General features: G+C 54.8%; 1 pseudogene across 1 annotated transcript; it reads left to right on the top strand.

Moving 5' to 3' along the window:
• Positions 1-9,963: 9,963 nt before the first annotated feature.
• Positions 9,964-13,017, top strand: LOC309889385 (PHD finger protein 24-like; annotated as a pseudogene). The gene is made up of 7 exons: positions 9,964-10,332; positions 11,053-11,238; positions 11,755-11,833; positions 12,069-12,271; positions 12,410-12,576; positions 12,696-12,797; positions 12,933-13,017. The product of its transcript is annotated as a PHD finger protein 24-like (transcript).
• The last annotated feature ends 566 nt before the right edge of the window (positions 13,018-13,583 follow it).

Raw genomic sequence — 13,583 nt, 5'->3', positions numbered from 1 at the left:
GTGGCTGGGAGCAGCTGCCATTGGCATCATGTGGGAAGCTCTCTAGGGCTCCCGCTCCCAAGCAGGACTCTGACCCTGGGTAAGTGGCTTTTTTTTGCTGCCACTGGCACTTCACCTGGTGCATGGAGCGGGCTGGCTGTGCATCACAACACCCATGGGTGGGTCACCCTGGGGTCCTGGTGCCAGGGAGGTTGACGGTCCTGGGATGGGGTGCCTGGGAGCAGGGGTGCAGATGGTGTGGGAGGGTCCTGCACAGGCATCAGGGTCCTGATGTGGGTGCTGAGGAGGGAGACGAGAAGGAAAAGTGGGGAGCTAGGCGGGAGCTGTGTCTGCTGCAGGGGAAGGGACTCTGCTGTCATGGCATTTTCATCCCCCTCTGGGAGATGGAAACGTGTGACACACCTATAAAATCAGCCATGGTGTGGCAGGATGGGCAGCTGGATCCCACAGGGAGCGCAGCTGCTACCTGGGTGTCCCCTGGAGGGGGGCACAGCACAGATGGGGCTTTGCCCACCGCCCCCAGACTGCTCCACCAGGCTCCTGCACCCCTGCAGAGTGTGGGGAGGGTGCCACCAACTTTGGATGTCACCAACCCCTCTGTTCTGCTGCAACAGGGTCACCTCCCAGCAGCAGCCCCAGCAGCACCCTGGTCCCAGCATGTGCCATCTAACAAGGAGAGGGGACAAGGGAGTTCTTCTGGAACCCTCTGGGGACCCCTCTGTCTGCCCCAGTCGGGGGGGTGGGATGCAGGGTGCCCTGGCAGGCAGCAGCAGGCAGGGCTGTGCCAGAACTGTGTTAGCTCCTCGGAGCTCTGCTCGGTGCCCTTCAGACCAAGCTGCCATGGGTCCTGGGGTCCCCAGGGTGTCACCACCCCATTGACACCCCATCCCTAATTCTGCCCCCCCACAGGGCAGCGGCCCCAGCACTCTCACAGGCACAGTGCTGGGGGTAAAATCACAAAGAGCCTTATGAAGGCAAGGAGCTGGCCTGGCCCAAGGGAGCCAGCATGGGGTAGGGGGGGCAGGTGCATCTTTCCTCAACAACCGGGAGCTGGGGGGAGGAGGGGTGTCCTGCTCCTGATAAACCCCTGCTGCATCCCCTTGAGGATGGGTACAAGGTGTACCAAGGACCCTGCTTGTGGCTGTACCAAGCACCCACTGGCCCTTGTTTTGCCCAGAGATTTGCTGCAACATCCCACCCCCCACCCAAAGCCTGCACCCATGCCATACCCACAGCCCCTGCAGCAGTCCTGTGAGAAAAATCTCAATAATTTTCTTCAGACAGGACTTTCTGTGAAGCTATTTTATTTGTTATTGCAGTGGTGGGCGTCCTGCAAGCAGGAGCACACAGTAAAAGTTTATCATAACCCTATATTCCCTATTACCTGACACCTGATTTCTCCCCTGTTAACTCATTGGCTGAGTACTACAGGTTCGCAAGCTACTCGACACACTTCTATACCATATGTACAATTTGATTTGACCAACCATTAATTTCTCCTTTTCCTTTCTTTTTCCTTCTTTTTTTTACTGATTTTATACTGCTCATCCTGTTTTTCTTAGCTATCCTCCTTATTTCGGGACAGTGGGACCTTCCCCTTATCTGCTTAACATACTCCCCACTGCTATGCTGCACAATCACTTTTCAATATGCAAGGTTAGTGGAATTTTTCACTGCAAAAACACCTTCTATTGCAAAAACACAGCTTTGTTTCTCACAGCCCCCCAGCACCCACAACCACCACTGTTCCCCCCACCAGGCCTTAACACCCGCCCCATGCTCCCAGCCGGGCCATAACACATCTGTTGCGAATCATGGCCGAAAGCACAACAGACACCAGCAGAGTCAGATCATGCTTCTCCATTTTATTGCCCGAATAGCCTAACTTTTATAGTGAACTTTACAGGGGCGGACAGTGTCTCACACAAGATCATTGGTCAAAAGCACTCAGACAAACAGTTACAAGAAAACAACCCCACCTGCAAGAAAACAACCCCCTTGTGATTAGCAGTCACGTAAACCTTGTCCTTGAGGCCAGCTGCTGGTAACAATATTTTTCTGAGTTCCTTAATTGGGCGATGTGGGAGTCATAGCCGTGGGAGCTTCTCACAGTTACTCTGGCAGCTTGTTTTGCTCAGCTACAGCAGGCCCTGAGATTTTCTGAGGCCTACCCCTGGTTGCTTAAAGCAAGCTCAAATTGAACAATTGTTCCACGGGCACATGTCCACGTCCTGTATGCCAATTCCCAACAATTCCCCCGTTTTCTTTTTGTACAAGCAGTACTTGGTTTTTCATCAGATGTCGAATACATAACACAACTATACAACTTAACCCTAATAACACTACAATTACTGTAAGCACTTAATGGTAACACAGTTTAATAGTAAGTAACACAACTTAACAGTAACACACTTAAACCTAATCACTTGATGGTGATCGAAGGCTGTTCTTGATAGTCCTTGAGGTGTCACAGCCCATGTCATTGTCAGAATGATTATCAGGAACCTCTTCATGGTCGTCTTCGGCGTATGCAGATTCTAAAGCTGCTTCAGTCCACTTTGCAATGATCCACTGGGTACCTGTTTCCGGCACCACTTCAAAATCTCTATAACATTTTTTAACATTTTTGCAAGTAACCCTTTAACCACATTTATCACAATACTACATGCAATGATGATTGACACCACAGCGAACAGAATCCTTAATCCCTCTTTGATTAATCCCAGTAACCATCTATGCATTATTTCAAACAAATCAGTGAACCATTGATTGAAAGGATTGATACCATATTGACTCTTTCTCATGTGCTCTTTCAGGAAAGTAATGGATTTGTGAATTGACTCATTATGATCAAAAAGGCCTAAACAGTACATTCCCTGAAATTTCTCCAAGTGGCTACTTCAAACAATGACTCCGTACTTGTGAAACTTGATTTTGCTCAACCGATCACAACTAGCCCTGCTAGTTGCTTACAATCGACTCCCCGTTTTTCTAAAAAGCGCTGTAATAAATCCATTTTCCTATGATTCTTGCCGGCACCAATTTCCTATGCTTTTAGCCTGCACTATGGTTATATCCCAGGATCCTGCACTGTGGCAACAATAACCTGTACTATGGCTAAAATGCGCTCTCTCTCACACAGTACACAGTACAATCACACATACAGAACACAATCGTACACCCAGAGGCCTCTGGCACACCTCACTCTCAATCATATCACAACCTCAATCATACCACAAGAATATAATTTAGAATGATAAGCAAACAAACAAGTATTGTCTCTCATTGTGTTCCTCATGAAGTGACTTGCAACACTTTGTTTTAAAACCTTACCCTTACACAAATATTTTCAACACAAAATACCTGGACATTTAAGAATAACACATACAATTATTAACACTCCAGTTAGTATCCCTCCAGCAGCTGAAAACATACTGCTTGTCTGCAGCTTCAGGAGATCTTTGTCTGCTCCTGCGGTGAGCAGCTGAGAGTGAGTCCCCTCCGAACAAAACGCTCAGGGTGCACCTAGGGGCGTCTACACAGCAGCCGATCCCCGCAGCCGAGCAGTTGTTACGTGCGGCCACAGATGCCACTCCAAGCACTAAAATTGCCAATGCCGCTCTAGCTGCAACCCCGCACAATTCAACATTATCATTGCAATCCGGTGCAAGCAATGCCCATTTATGTCTGGTGATCTCACGCAACTGTAACAAGCTAGGAGCAAATACAATGAGTTTATCTAAGTAACATGGACATCTGATAGCATTTTCAGGGATACCTCACCAGGCCCTATCACCACAAATCAGAAAAACATCAGAAGGTAAGGCCAAAGCTGTACAATTGTTCCAAACACTGTAGTTGTTACCCCTTGTCTCCGTGCCATAAACCCCTAAACCCTGCTTAGCAGTGTCATTGTAATCACAGGTGTTATTTGTATTTCTATACCCGTATAGCCTTTTCCAGGTTCCTGTAGCAGGATTCATTTGATAGCCACGGCTACATTCACATTTGTAGCCACCTTTCAAGTTGATACAGATTTGACTACAGATACCAGGGTTTTGGCGTTCATCAATATCTCCACAGTTTCTCTTGTCTACAAACTCAAACCCAGCTGGACAGTCACATTCATTTACGATGCATTCCTTCAGGGGCTCATCACCCCAGTCCTTGCAGTCTCTCTGCTGGTTACACACTTTATTGATATCTATGTATTCTCCACTTCTGCACTTGAATTTGCCAGGTCCAGAGCACTGAATAACATTGTTACAATTTGCTTCATCAGTGCTATCCAGACAGTCTCTCACACCACTGCACTGCCTATTCCCATGGACACAGTTCCCATCTTCACATCCGAACTGGTCTGGCCTGCAGGTCTGAGAAGGGCAGTTAATTTCATCTCTTCCATCCTTGCAATCAGGATCTCTGTCACAGTCTTTTTCACCTGAGCCGCACTGCACCTCACTCACAGAACACTTCACCAGAGGTGCAGGCTGGCGGCCACACTGCTCCAAAGATTCATCCAAGTGGTCGGAGCAGTCACCTTGACCATTGCAGACAAAGCTTTTGGAAATACATTGCCCACTACTGCATGTGAACTCTGCTGCACTACAAGTCACATTGCCACAATTCTCTTCATCTTCTCCACTGTCACAGTCTTTTTCACCATCACATTTCCAGGACACTGTTCTCATATGACACAGCTCAGCACTCTCATCAGACCCATTTTCACAGTCCGGATCCCCATCACACGGCCATCTGTTTGGCACACACTGACCACTGTTGCACACAAAGTCAGATTCAGCACACGTCTTCTTCACACAAGCACTCTCATCACTGCCATCTGAGCAGTCTTCACATTTTGCTCTAGCACCGTCGGCAGCAGTGCACAGGCCGGCGAGGGCGAGCAGCAGGCAGAGCACCCCGCAGCGCGGCAGCGCCAGCCGCCGCCCCGCCCCTGTGTCACTTATACTACTCCTATTACCCATGCTGTTAGTGTCAGTGGCATCCTCCTGGTACCGTTTCTGTCTTTGTCGCCCCTTACTCTCCCCCTTTTCTTTTTGCCACTGACCATTCACCACAAATGGATGAGACACATGATTACTAGTTAGGAAAGAGAGTGTAACGTCTGCTATACGGCTGCAGGCCGTGCCAGCTGCAACCTTAGAAGCTGTTTGTGAACGAGCCTGCCGGTGGTCATTTGGCAGTGTAATCTGTGTCTCTGCACTCCTGCCCCGCAATAGAGCTAAGTCGTCATTAGTAATCCGTAGAATGTGGCAACCCCACGGAATGTTATCCAGAAACATAGTTATAACACCGATCTGGGGACGAATAGTCTTTTTTGCATTGCAAGATAAACCTCTTATAAAAAGAATGCCAGAGAGAAGCAGCACAGCCGCTGCTGCTTCCATGGTTCCGTCAGACAGGCTGCAGGGTCCTGATGTTGCCCCTCTGCTCTGTGCCGACTCGCCACACGGTGAGGGTCGGCTGCCGTTGTCCACTGACGCCTCTGGTCTCCAATAGCAACTCGATCTCGGATGTCCCGCATCGCACCGCGATTATTTCAATGTCCCGCGTTTTCCGCGGCTCCTTTTCCCGCGTCCCTGCGCGGTTCCTTTTCCCGCGTTTCCCCGCGGATCTTTTCCCACGCTCCCCACGCTTTCTTTTCCCCGTGTCTCACCGTGAGTCCTTTGTCCGGGTCGGTGCTTGGAGTTTCTCAATGCCTCTCAGGTGTTCCGGCTTCTGTCAGGTCTCTCTGTGTCTCTCAGAGCCGTCCGTGGCTCTGCAGCGTCTCTCAGGTCTCTCTCCGTCCGGCGGTAGTCCCTCCGTATGCCTCGGGTCTCCCGGCGCCGCTCCGATGTCCCGACGCCGCTCCGATGTGTCGGTCCCGCGCCGATGCGATGTGCCGACACTGCCGCTCTGATGTCCCGGCGCCGCTGCGATGTCTCGGTCCGCTGCTCTCCCTGGGCTCCCGGCGCCGTTGGTCTCCCGCTGCGCTGCGATGTCCTGTTCAGGTCCTGGTCAGGTCTCAGCCTGTTCGGGCGCCATTTGTTGCAAATCACGGCCGAAAGCACGACAGACACCAGCAGAGTCAGATCATGCTTCTCCATTTTATTGCCCGAATAGCCTAACTTTTATAGTGAACTTTACAGGGGCGGACAGTGTCTCACACAAGATCATTGGTCAAAAGCACTCAGACAAACAGTTACAAGAAAACAACCCCACCTGCAAGAAAAGAACCCCTTGTGATTAGCAGTCACGTAAACCTTGTCCTTGAGGCCAGCTGCTGGTAACAATATTTTTCTGAGTTCCTTAATTGGGCGATGTGGGAGTCATAGCCATGGGAGCTTCTCACAGTTACTCTGGCAGCTTGTTTTGCTCAGCTACAGCAGGCCCTGAGATTTTCTGAGGCCTACCCCTGGTTGCTTAAAGCAAGCTCAAATTGAACAATTGTTCCACGGGCACATGTCCACGTCCTGTATGCCAATTCCCAACACACATCCACCTGCAGTCATTCCCTGGAGCTCCTGTGCTCCCAGCCACCACAACACCCACAATGCACTGTGCCACACCCACCTGTGCTGTCACCCACCCACTGCCACCCTTACCTCTGCATATAGCTGATGCTGGCACCCCCAGCACAAGGCACGGGTGCCTTCATGCTGGCCAGCAGCTCCATCACAACTGTGCCTCAGTTTCCCCACTCAGAGAGCCCTGTAGGGCTGGGAAGAATGAGTCATTGATTCTAGGAGGATGAAGTGCTTCCTAGCTGTGTTTTGATACAGGGATGAAGCAGCAAGGAGCATTTCCCATCAGAAGAACACGGAGAAGCGGTGCAGCCCAGGGGAATGAGGCAGGATGTAGATGACCAGGGTAAGGCAAGGGAAGAGGGGAAGATGCCCACAACCACTGTGATAGCCCCCGGTAGACCTTGATGAAGCCAAGTGTTTGCAGCCAGCTCTGTCCCAGATTTATCTCGTTGATGAGGGTGACCTAAAAATAGTCCCCATATTTGTGCCAAGGCGAGCAGGATGGTGACACTGGATCCCAGACCACTGGGCACCTTGAAGGGCAGCTGTTAATAGCAAATGGAGCTGGATTCCCTCGGGGACACATGGGGACACAGGATGTGGTGGGCAGGATGCAGCCATTGTGGGGGCAGCAGGAAGCTGGGCTGCTATGGGCAGGGGTGCCTCTAATCCCCCTGCATCCAGAGGGCACCGGGAGAGGAGGGGACACCCAGAGCCTCACAGCCAGACCAGCAGCTAGACCATGGAGCCCCAAGCTGGGGCGAGGCTCCGTGTGGGGGTGATGTCTCCCCCGGCACATCCTGGGGGGTTCTGGGGAGAGCAATGCAGCACTGAGGTATCTGGGGAGCTTTGGGCCTGGGTCTAGCTGGATGATGGAGATAGGGGTAAAGCCATTCAACCCCTCGATGTGCAGACAGCCTGTGCCAGGATGAGGGAGAGGGGCAAAAACCCCAGAGAGGGGCAAAAGCAGGTTGCAAGGGGTCCAGCCTCTAGACTCAATGCGAGCCACACAGCAGCTGGTGACAGGGGCACGCAAGGTGGCCTTGGGAGAGGGCTATCACCAGGGGCTGAAGGCAGGGAGGTGGGCTGTGACTCTCCATGTCTACTGCCATGCTGTGAGCCCATGCTGGGGATCAGGAGCACCAGTGCAGCTACTGAGGACACTGGTGCACGGTGAGCTGAGGCTCTCCTCTCTTTTGGCTCTTCTCCATGAGCCCAGCCCCTCTGCAGCCTCTCCTCCCTGCTTCCTTGGGCAGGGTGAGGCCAGGATCAGGCCAAGATCTGGGGACACTCAGAGACCTGCAAAGGCAGCTCTTGAGGTTGGGGGGTTCTACCTGCTGTGCCCCCCACCTCAGCAGCTTACAGGCAGAGCTGCAATGCTGCCCAGAAAAATGCTGAACCTACCCATGGCTAATGGGCTCCTGAGCCACCCAGGCGGGGGGTGGCCATGCTGCAAGGAGGCAGAAACACCCAGTTCCCTCCCGATGGCACAGCCGCAGCAATGCTGCTGCGGTGGCCTGGACACATGCCTCCAGCTCATCCCCGCTCCCACCTTTGCAAAGCGTGGGCAGCTGCGCCAGGTGCCAGCCCACTCCAAGCTGGGTGCGGGGACCCGGAGTGCAAAAAAAAAAACCTGCGTACTGCCAAAATGAGTGTCAAACCCGCAGCATGGCTCCCAGGGGGGCATATACATGTACCCCCGCACATTTGATGGGGCCCACGTGTTGGGCACCCAGCGCCACGTGTGGGCATGTGCGCGCAGATGGTCCCACAGGTTGGGGGGCCGGGAAGCCGCATGCGTGCAAGTGTACACAGTGGTGTTTGGGTTTGCACGCCCATGTATGTGTGCGTGCACATGAACAGGGCTGGTGCGGCAGGGGCTGGCTAGGTATGAGCGTGGGGTTGTGCATCTACTGCATGGCTACTCTGGCACAGAGCAGCCACCACCCACAGCTGCCGCCTGCCCACACACCCTGCTCCGATGTGGGGCAGCTGTAATTACTGTGCCAAGGCTCCCTGCTGCAGCAGTGCCCACAGCACTGGGGCCTCCTGCAGCTACAAAATCCCTGTGAGCTCATTTGTGGTGCTAATTAATCCCACTCCCCCCAGGGACTTCCCTGCCTCCTGTCACACCATGAGGCTAGAGGGGCTGGGAGATGGCTGCATCGATGCCCCCCCACCTCGCAGTCACCAAGTGCCACCAGCTTGTCCCTGGGTGCAAGCTGGGAGCTCCTCTTTGCTGCAGCATCTTCCACAATGCAACTCCAGCCAGGCATGGAGCAGTGTTGGGACCCACGTTGGGTGATGCTGTGCCCCACGCTGCTGGAGAGGAAATCCTCCTTCTCCCTGATCTCAGCCCACCCCATCTTCAGCCCTTCTGCAGCCTGGGATCACGTCTACCTGCACTGAGACAGAGCCCAACCTGTTTGCTGTTGCTCTCCCCATTTTACCCCAAGCCCATCTTCCCTTGGCCCTGTACCCAAAGTCCCTTCTTGGCTTCTGTGCATCCCAAGTCCATGCACTGCTCCCCTTCCCTCCTGCACCCTCACAGCTCTCCCACAGCCCAGCCATGTTGAGGGATTTCTTGAAACAGCAAAAATCCCATGGCTTGCTGTAGCTGAGCAAACCAAGCTACCAGGGCAACTATGAGAAGTTCCCATGACAGTGTTCCCACATCGCCCAATTGAGGAATTCAGAAAAATATTGTTACCAGTAGCTGGCTTCAAGGACAAGGTCTATGTGACTGCTAATCACAAGGGGGTTGTTTTCTTGCAGGTGGGGTTGTTTTCTTGTAGTTGTTTGTCTGAGTGCTTTTGACCAATAATCTTGTGTGAAACACTGTCCGCCCCTGTTAAGTTCACTATAAAAGTTAGGCTATTCGGGCAATAAGATGGAGCATGATCTGACTCTACTGGTGTCTGTCGTGCTTTCGGCCGTGCTTCCTGCAACACAGCCACAGCAGCACACACATACACGAGCTTGTGAGCTAGACAGACCTGGGTGTGAAGAGAAATTGAGGGAATGTAGGAGAACCAGCACCAGCTCTGCCATGCCCTAGCCCTGAGCATAACTGCTGGGAGGACACATCTCACCCTTGGCTGATCAAAGAGGTTTTCTCATGTGGGTGCAAGAAAGGAGCAGGGTCACAGCTGGTCCCAGCCCTCTGGGGTCCACTGACCTGGTGTGGGAAGGGCCTGGAAGCATTTCTTGTTAATCTGGAGCCTGCAGAGTGGGGATGGGTGAGGCAACATGCCTTCAACACTTAGACCCTCCATAGCCAGGTCTCCACATGGGTTTGGGTCCATCTCTCCACAGCCACCACTGCACCACTGCTCCCTGCATGGCTGGCACACAGCCATCAGGACACATTTTTGGAGCCGGGGACTTGGCTCGATGGTGCAGCAGTTGCATGCAGCTCCCCCCCCCTTGCAGAGCCATGGGGTTGCTGATGTCAAAGCGGCAGACAGTGGAGAAGGTGCAGAAAGTCAGCTTGGCCGTATCAGCCTTCAAAGATGGGCTGCAGGAGCAGCCGGCGGCGCAGTGGCGGACAGAGGCTGGGGGCACGTGCCGAGGGACACTGGAGCAGACGGTTCAAGAGGGAGAGGAGGAAGTACCCACAGGGCCCTCGCAGCCGGAGGAGGGCAGTGCCATCAAGGCCGCATGGGAGCGGCTGTGGGATGGCCAGGCTGTGGAGCCAAAGGAGTTTGACCGAGCCAACAGGTTCACACCACCCGCCTTCATCCGGCCGCAGCAGGAGCTGCATGATGATGAGCCACTGGACATCAGCTTGGAGCAGCGGGAGCAGGAGAGCAGCTGAGCATGGAGCAGGGGTAGGAGGGAGGAGGCCAGGGCTGGAGACACGCAGGGGGTCTGCAAGCATCCATGGTGCCCACCGGGCAGTGACAGCCTCCTCAGTGTTGGCTGTGTGCCTCCAGAGGCTGGAGGCAGAAGCACTGCTCTGCGTGTTTGCCCATGCAAGCCCTATGGACTAGCCTGACCACCCACACCTACAACACTCACAGTCCAGCTATCTGCAACCCCATAGCTTATCCATGCACACCTGTCATCCTACAGCCCAACCACACCTGCAACCCTACCCAACCATCCACCCACAACTACAAGCGCACATCCCAGCCAACCTACAACTTTACAGCTTTTCTGTCCATACCTACAATCAGCCAACCCACAGATCAAAACTTCCATCCACCCACACCCACAGCCCTATAGCCCAGCCAGCAGTGGATGGACTATGCATGGACACAGTCCATCCATACATATGGCTCTACAGCCATATACTTTCTTCCTATGGACCCATACCCACTCCTCTAACCCTACCTGGCCAGCAAGCCAGCCATGACCCCACCACACACCTGTTGACTGTGCCACCACCTCAAAAACCTGCCCTCCCATCCCCTTGACACCCCTACACCCATCCCCACCTGTGATGTGGTACCCCCATGTTGGGGAGCACCCACACTTCCTCTCTGAGCAGGGTGCTGAGCTGCAGCCGACCATCGCTCCGCAGATACTCAACGATGAGATATGTGAGATCTGCGAGGTGTGGACAGCCAAGAGCCTCTTCCCCTGCCGCATCTGCAGCCGGGTGTACCACAATGGCTGCCTGCACCACATGGGCTACCTGCAGAATGACAATACCATGGAGGTGATGGAGACTGCACACACCGAGACTGGATGGAGCTGCTACTACTGCGTGAGTGCCCATAATGGACACCAGCAGAGTCCCATGTCATGGCCTGCTTCAGGGTGCTGGGGCTCTTGCTGCTCCTCGGCTCCTGCCATCCACCCTGACAGGGAGCCACCAGGGGACTAGAATGTCTTCCAGTACCTAAAGGGGGTACAGGAAAGCTGGGGAGGGAGTCTTTGTCAGGGGTTGGAGTGATAGGACAAGGGGGAATGGCTTTAAACTAAAAGAGGGGAGATTTAGATTAGATATAAGGAAGAAATTCTTTATTCTGAGGGTGGTGAGGCACTGGCACAAGCTGCCCAGAGAAGCTGTGGATGCCCCATCCCTGGCAGTGCTCAAGGCCAGGCTGGATGGGGCTTTGGGCAACCTGGGCTGGTGGGAGGTGTCCCTGCCCATGGCAGGGGGGTTGGAGCTAGATGATCTTTAAGGTCCCTTCCAACCCAAACTGTTCTGTGATTCTATGACACCAACCCCTCCCACCGTGGTCATATGCTAACGCCCACGCCCGTCTTCACCCTCTAGGACAACCTCAATCTCCTGTTGACGAAGGAGGAGCTGTACAACCTGATGGAGACTTTGCGGCAGTGCAAGATCATTCCAGGTGCGGACGCTCCCCATGGCAGGATGGGCTGAGCCCTCACTCACCCATCATGCAGCCCTTGGGCTGAGGGTGTCACCACTACCCTGACCAGCAGAAGGTAAAAGTTCTGCTAAGGCTGGCAGCCTTGGGTCCCCCATAGCAGTCAAGGAAGCAGGGGAGGTGGGAGGGATGCATGGCACTCCCAGATGCCCGGGGAAAGGCTGGTGGAAGGGATGCCCCAAATCTGCCTCCACAGAGACCTGCCTGACGCTGGACGACTTCCTGCACTATAAGCACCTGGTGCATAAGCAGCAGTTTGAGCAGCCCATGGGGGAGGCACAGGAAGAGTGGGCCACCCTGCAGTTCTCTGCCCTGGACCCCAACAAGAAGGGGCAAATCGAGTGGCCAGATTTCCTCTCCCACGAGTCTATCCAGCTGCTGCAGAAAGTCCGGCCGCAGGTATGGCCACGGTGCCAGGGCTGGGGCGTCCATTGCAACTCGCTCATGACCCCACAGCTTTTCCCAGATCTTCCCCGGCCAGTGAAGGGGGTCCCCAAACCTGGCATGAGTGCTCCTTGTTTCACTCTTCGACCCCAGAACTCCCTGCTGCAGCTGCTGACGGCCAAGGAGCATGAGTGAGCATGTGTGGCCTTCCTGGCGCTGGACCAGGACAGCAATGGCTTCATTGGGGAGAATGAGTGCCACAAGGCCCAGCATGCCTGGTTCCGCAAACACCAGAAGGAGACGCCATCCTGCAGCGTCAGGTACAGAGATGCCCACGGAGGGGCAACCTTGGTGTGGAAAGAGGCTGCAGCCCTTCCCTCATACCGTACACCCGCTCCCTGCTGGCCATGGGGATGAACAGTGCCCTGCTTTCCTGCAGTATCAGCTATGTTGGGCCCATGTCAGAGAGCAGCCCCACCAGGAGCGGCAGCGGCAAAAGCCAGGAGAAGATCCTGCTGGCCGTGGAGCAGGAGGAGGCCAGGTGAGGGGGCCGCTCTGGAGGGTGGCGTGCACCCCGTCTTGGAGGAAGGAGAGGAGGGGCAGTGGGGTGGGTGTCCCAAAGCCCTCCCCATTGGGGGCTCCAGGGGATGACGGTGTGACAGCATCATCCCTGCAGGTGCGTCGACTGGCCCAGCTTCCTGCGGGAGAACGTTGCCTACATCCTGGCTGCCCGCCCCAACAGCACTGCCATTCACCTGTAGCCGCCAGCCTAGCCCCCTCTTGCCCGCCCGCTCGTCCCGGCACCATCTTGGTTGGCGATGCCTTCCCCATGGGGGGAGCCCCGTTGTCATGGCGACCTGCCCCACATATCCCATTGGCTGAGAGAAGCCCTGCCCCCTTCGCCCTGCCTGCCACTCCCGCGTGGCTCCCCACTGCCTGCTGGTGGGGAGCCAGATGCTGATTGGCTGGCAGGGAAAATGCCGCTCTGCTTTTCCCCCTGCCTCCATGTCAGATTGGCTGGGAGGTGCCCGAAAAGGATGGGTGGTGGGCTGTGACTGGCTGAGGGAGGCCTGAGCAGGTGCAGCCCTGGAGAGCTCTGATTGGCTGAGGGAGAAGCAGGATGGTACCTTGGTGCCCCAGAGGCCCCCTCAGCAGGAGGCCTCTGTCCCTGGAGGCCCTGGGGTGCAGAGGCTCCCCACTGCGGGGAGGCCATCCCCACCCCACCATGCTCATATCCCTGGGGCCCCCAGGGCAGCCACCAGCAGCCTGGGAGCTGCCGTCCACCTCCTGCAACCACAACTTGGGAGTGCACAAGGGGATGGGTTGC

The sequence above is a fragment of the Aythya marila genome (genome assembly GCF_965140915.1).
Source record: "Aythya marila genome assembly, chromosome: W".
In the NCBI taxonomy this organism is placed as follows: domain Eukaryota; kingdom Metazoa; phylum Chordata; class Aves; order Anseriformes; family Anatidae; genus Aythya; species Aythya marila.
This window is presented reverse-complemented; position numbering and strand designations above follow the sequence as displayed.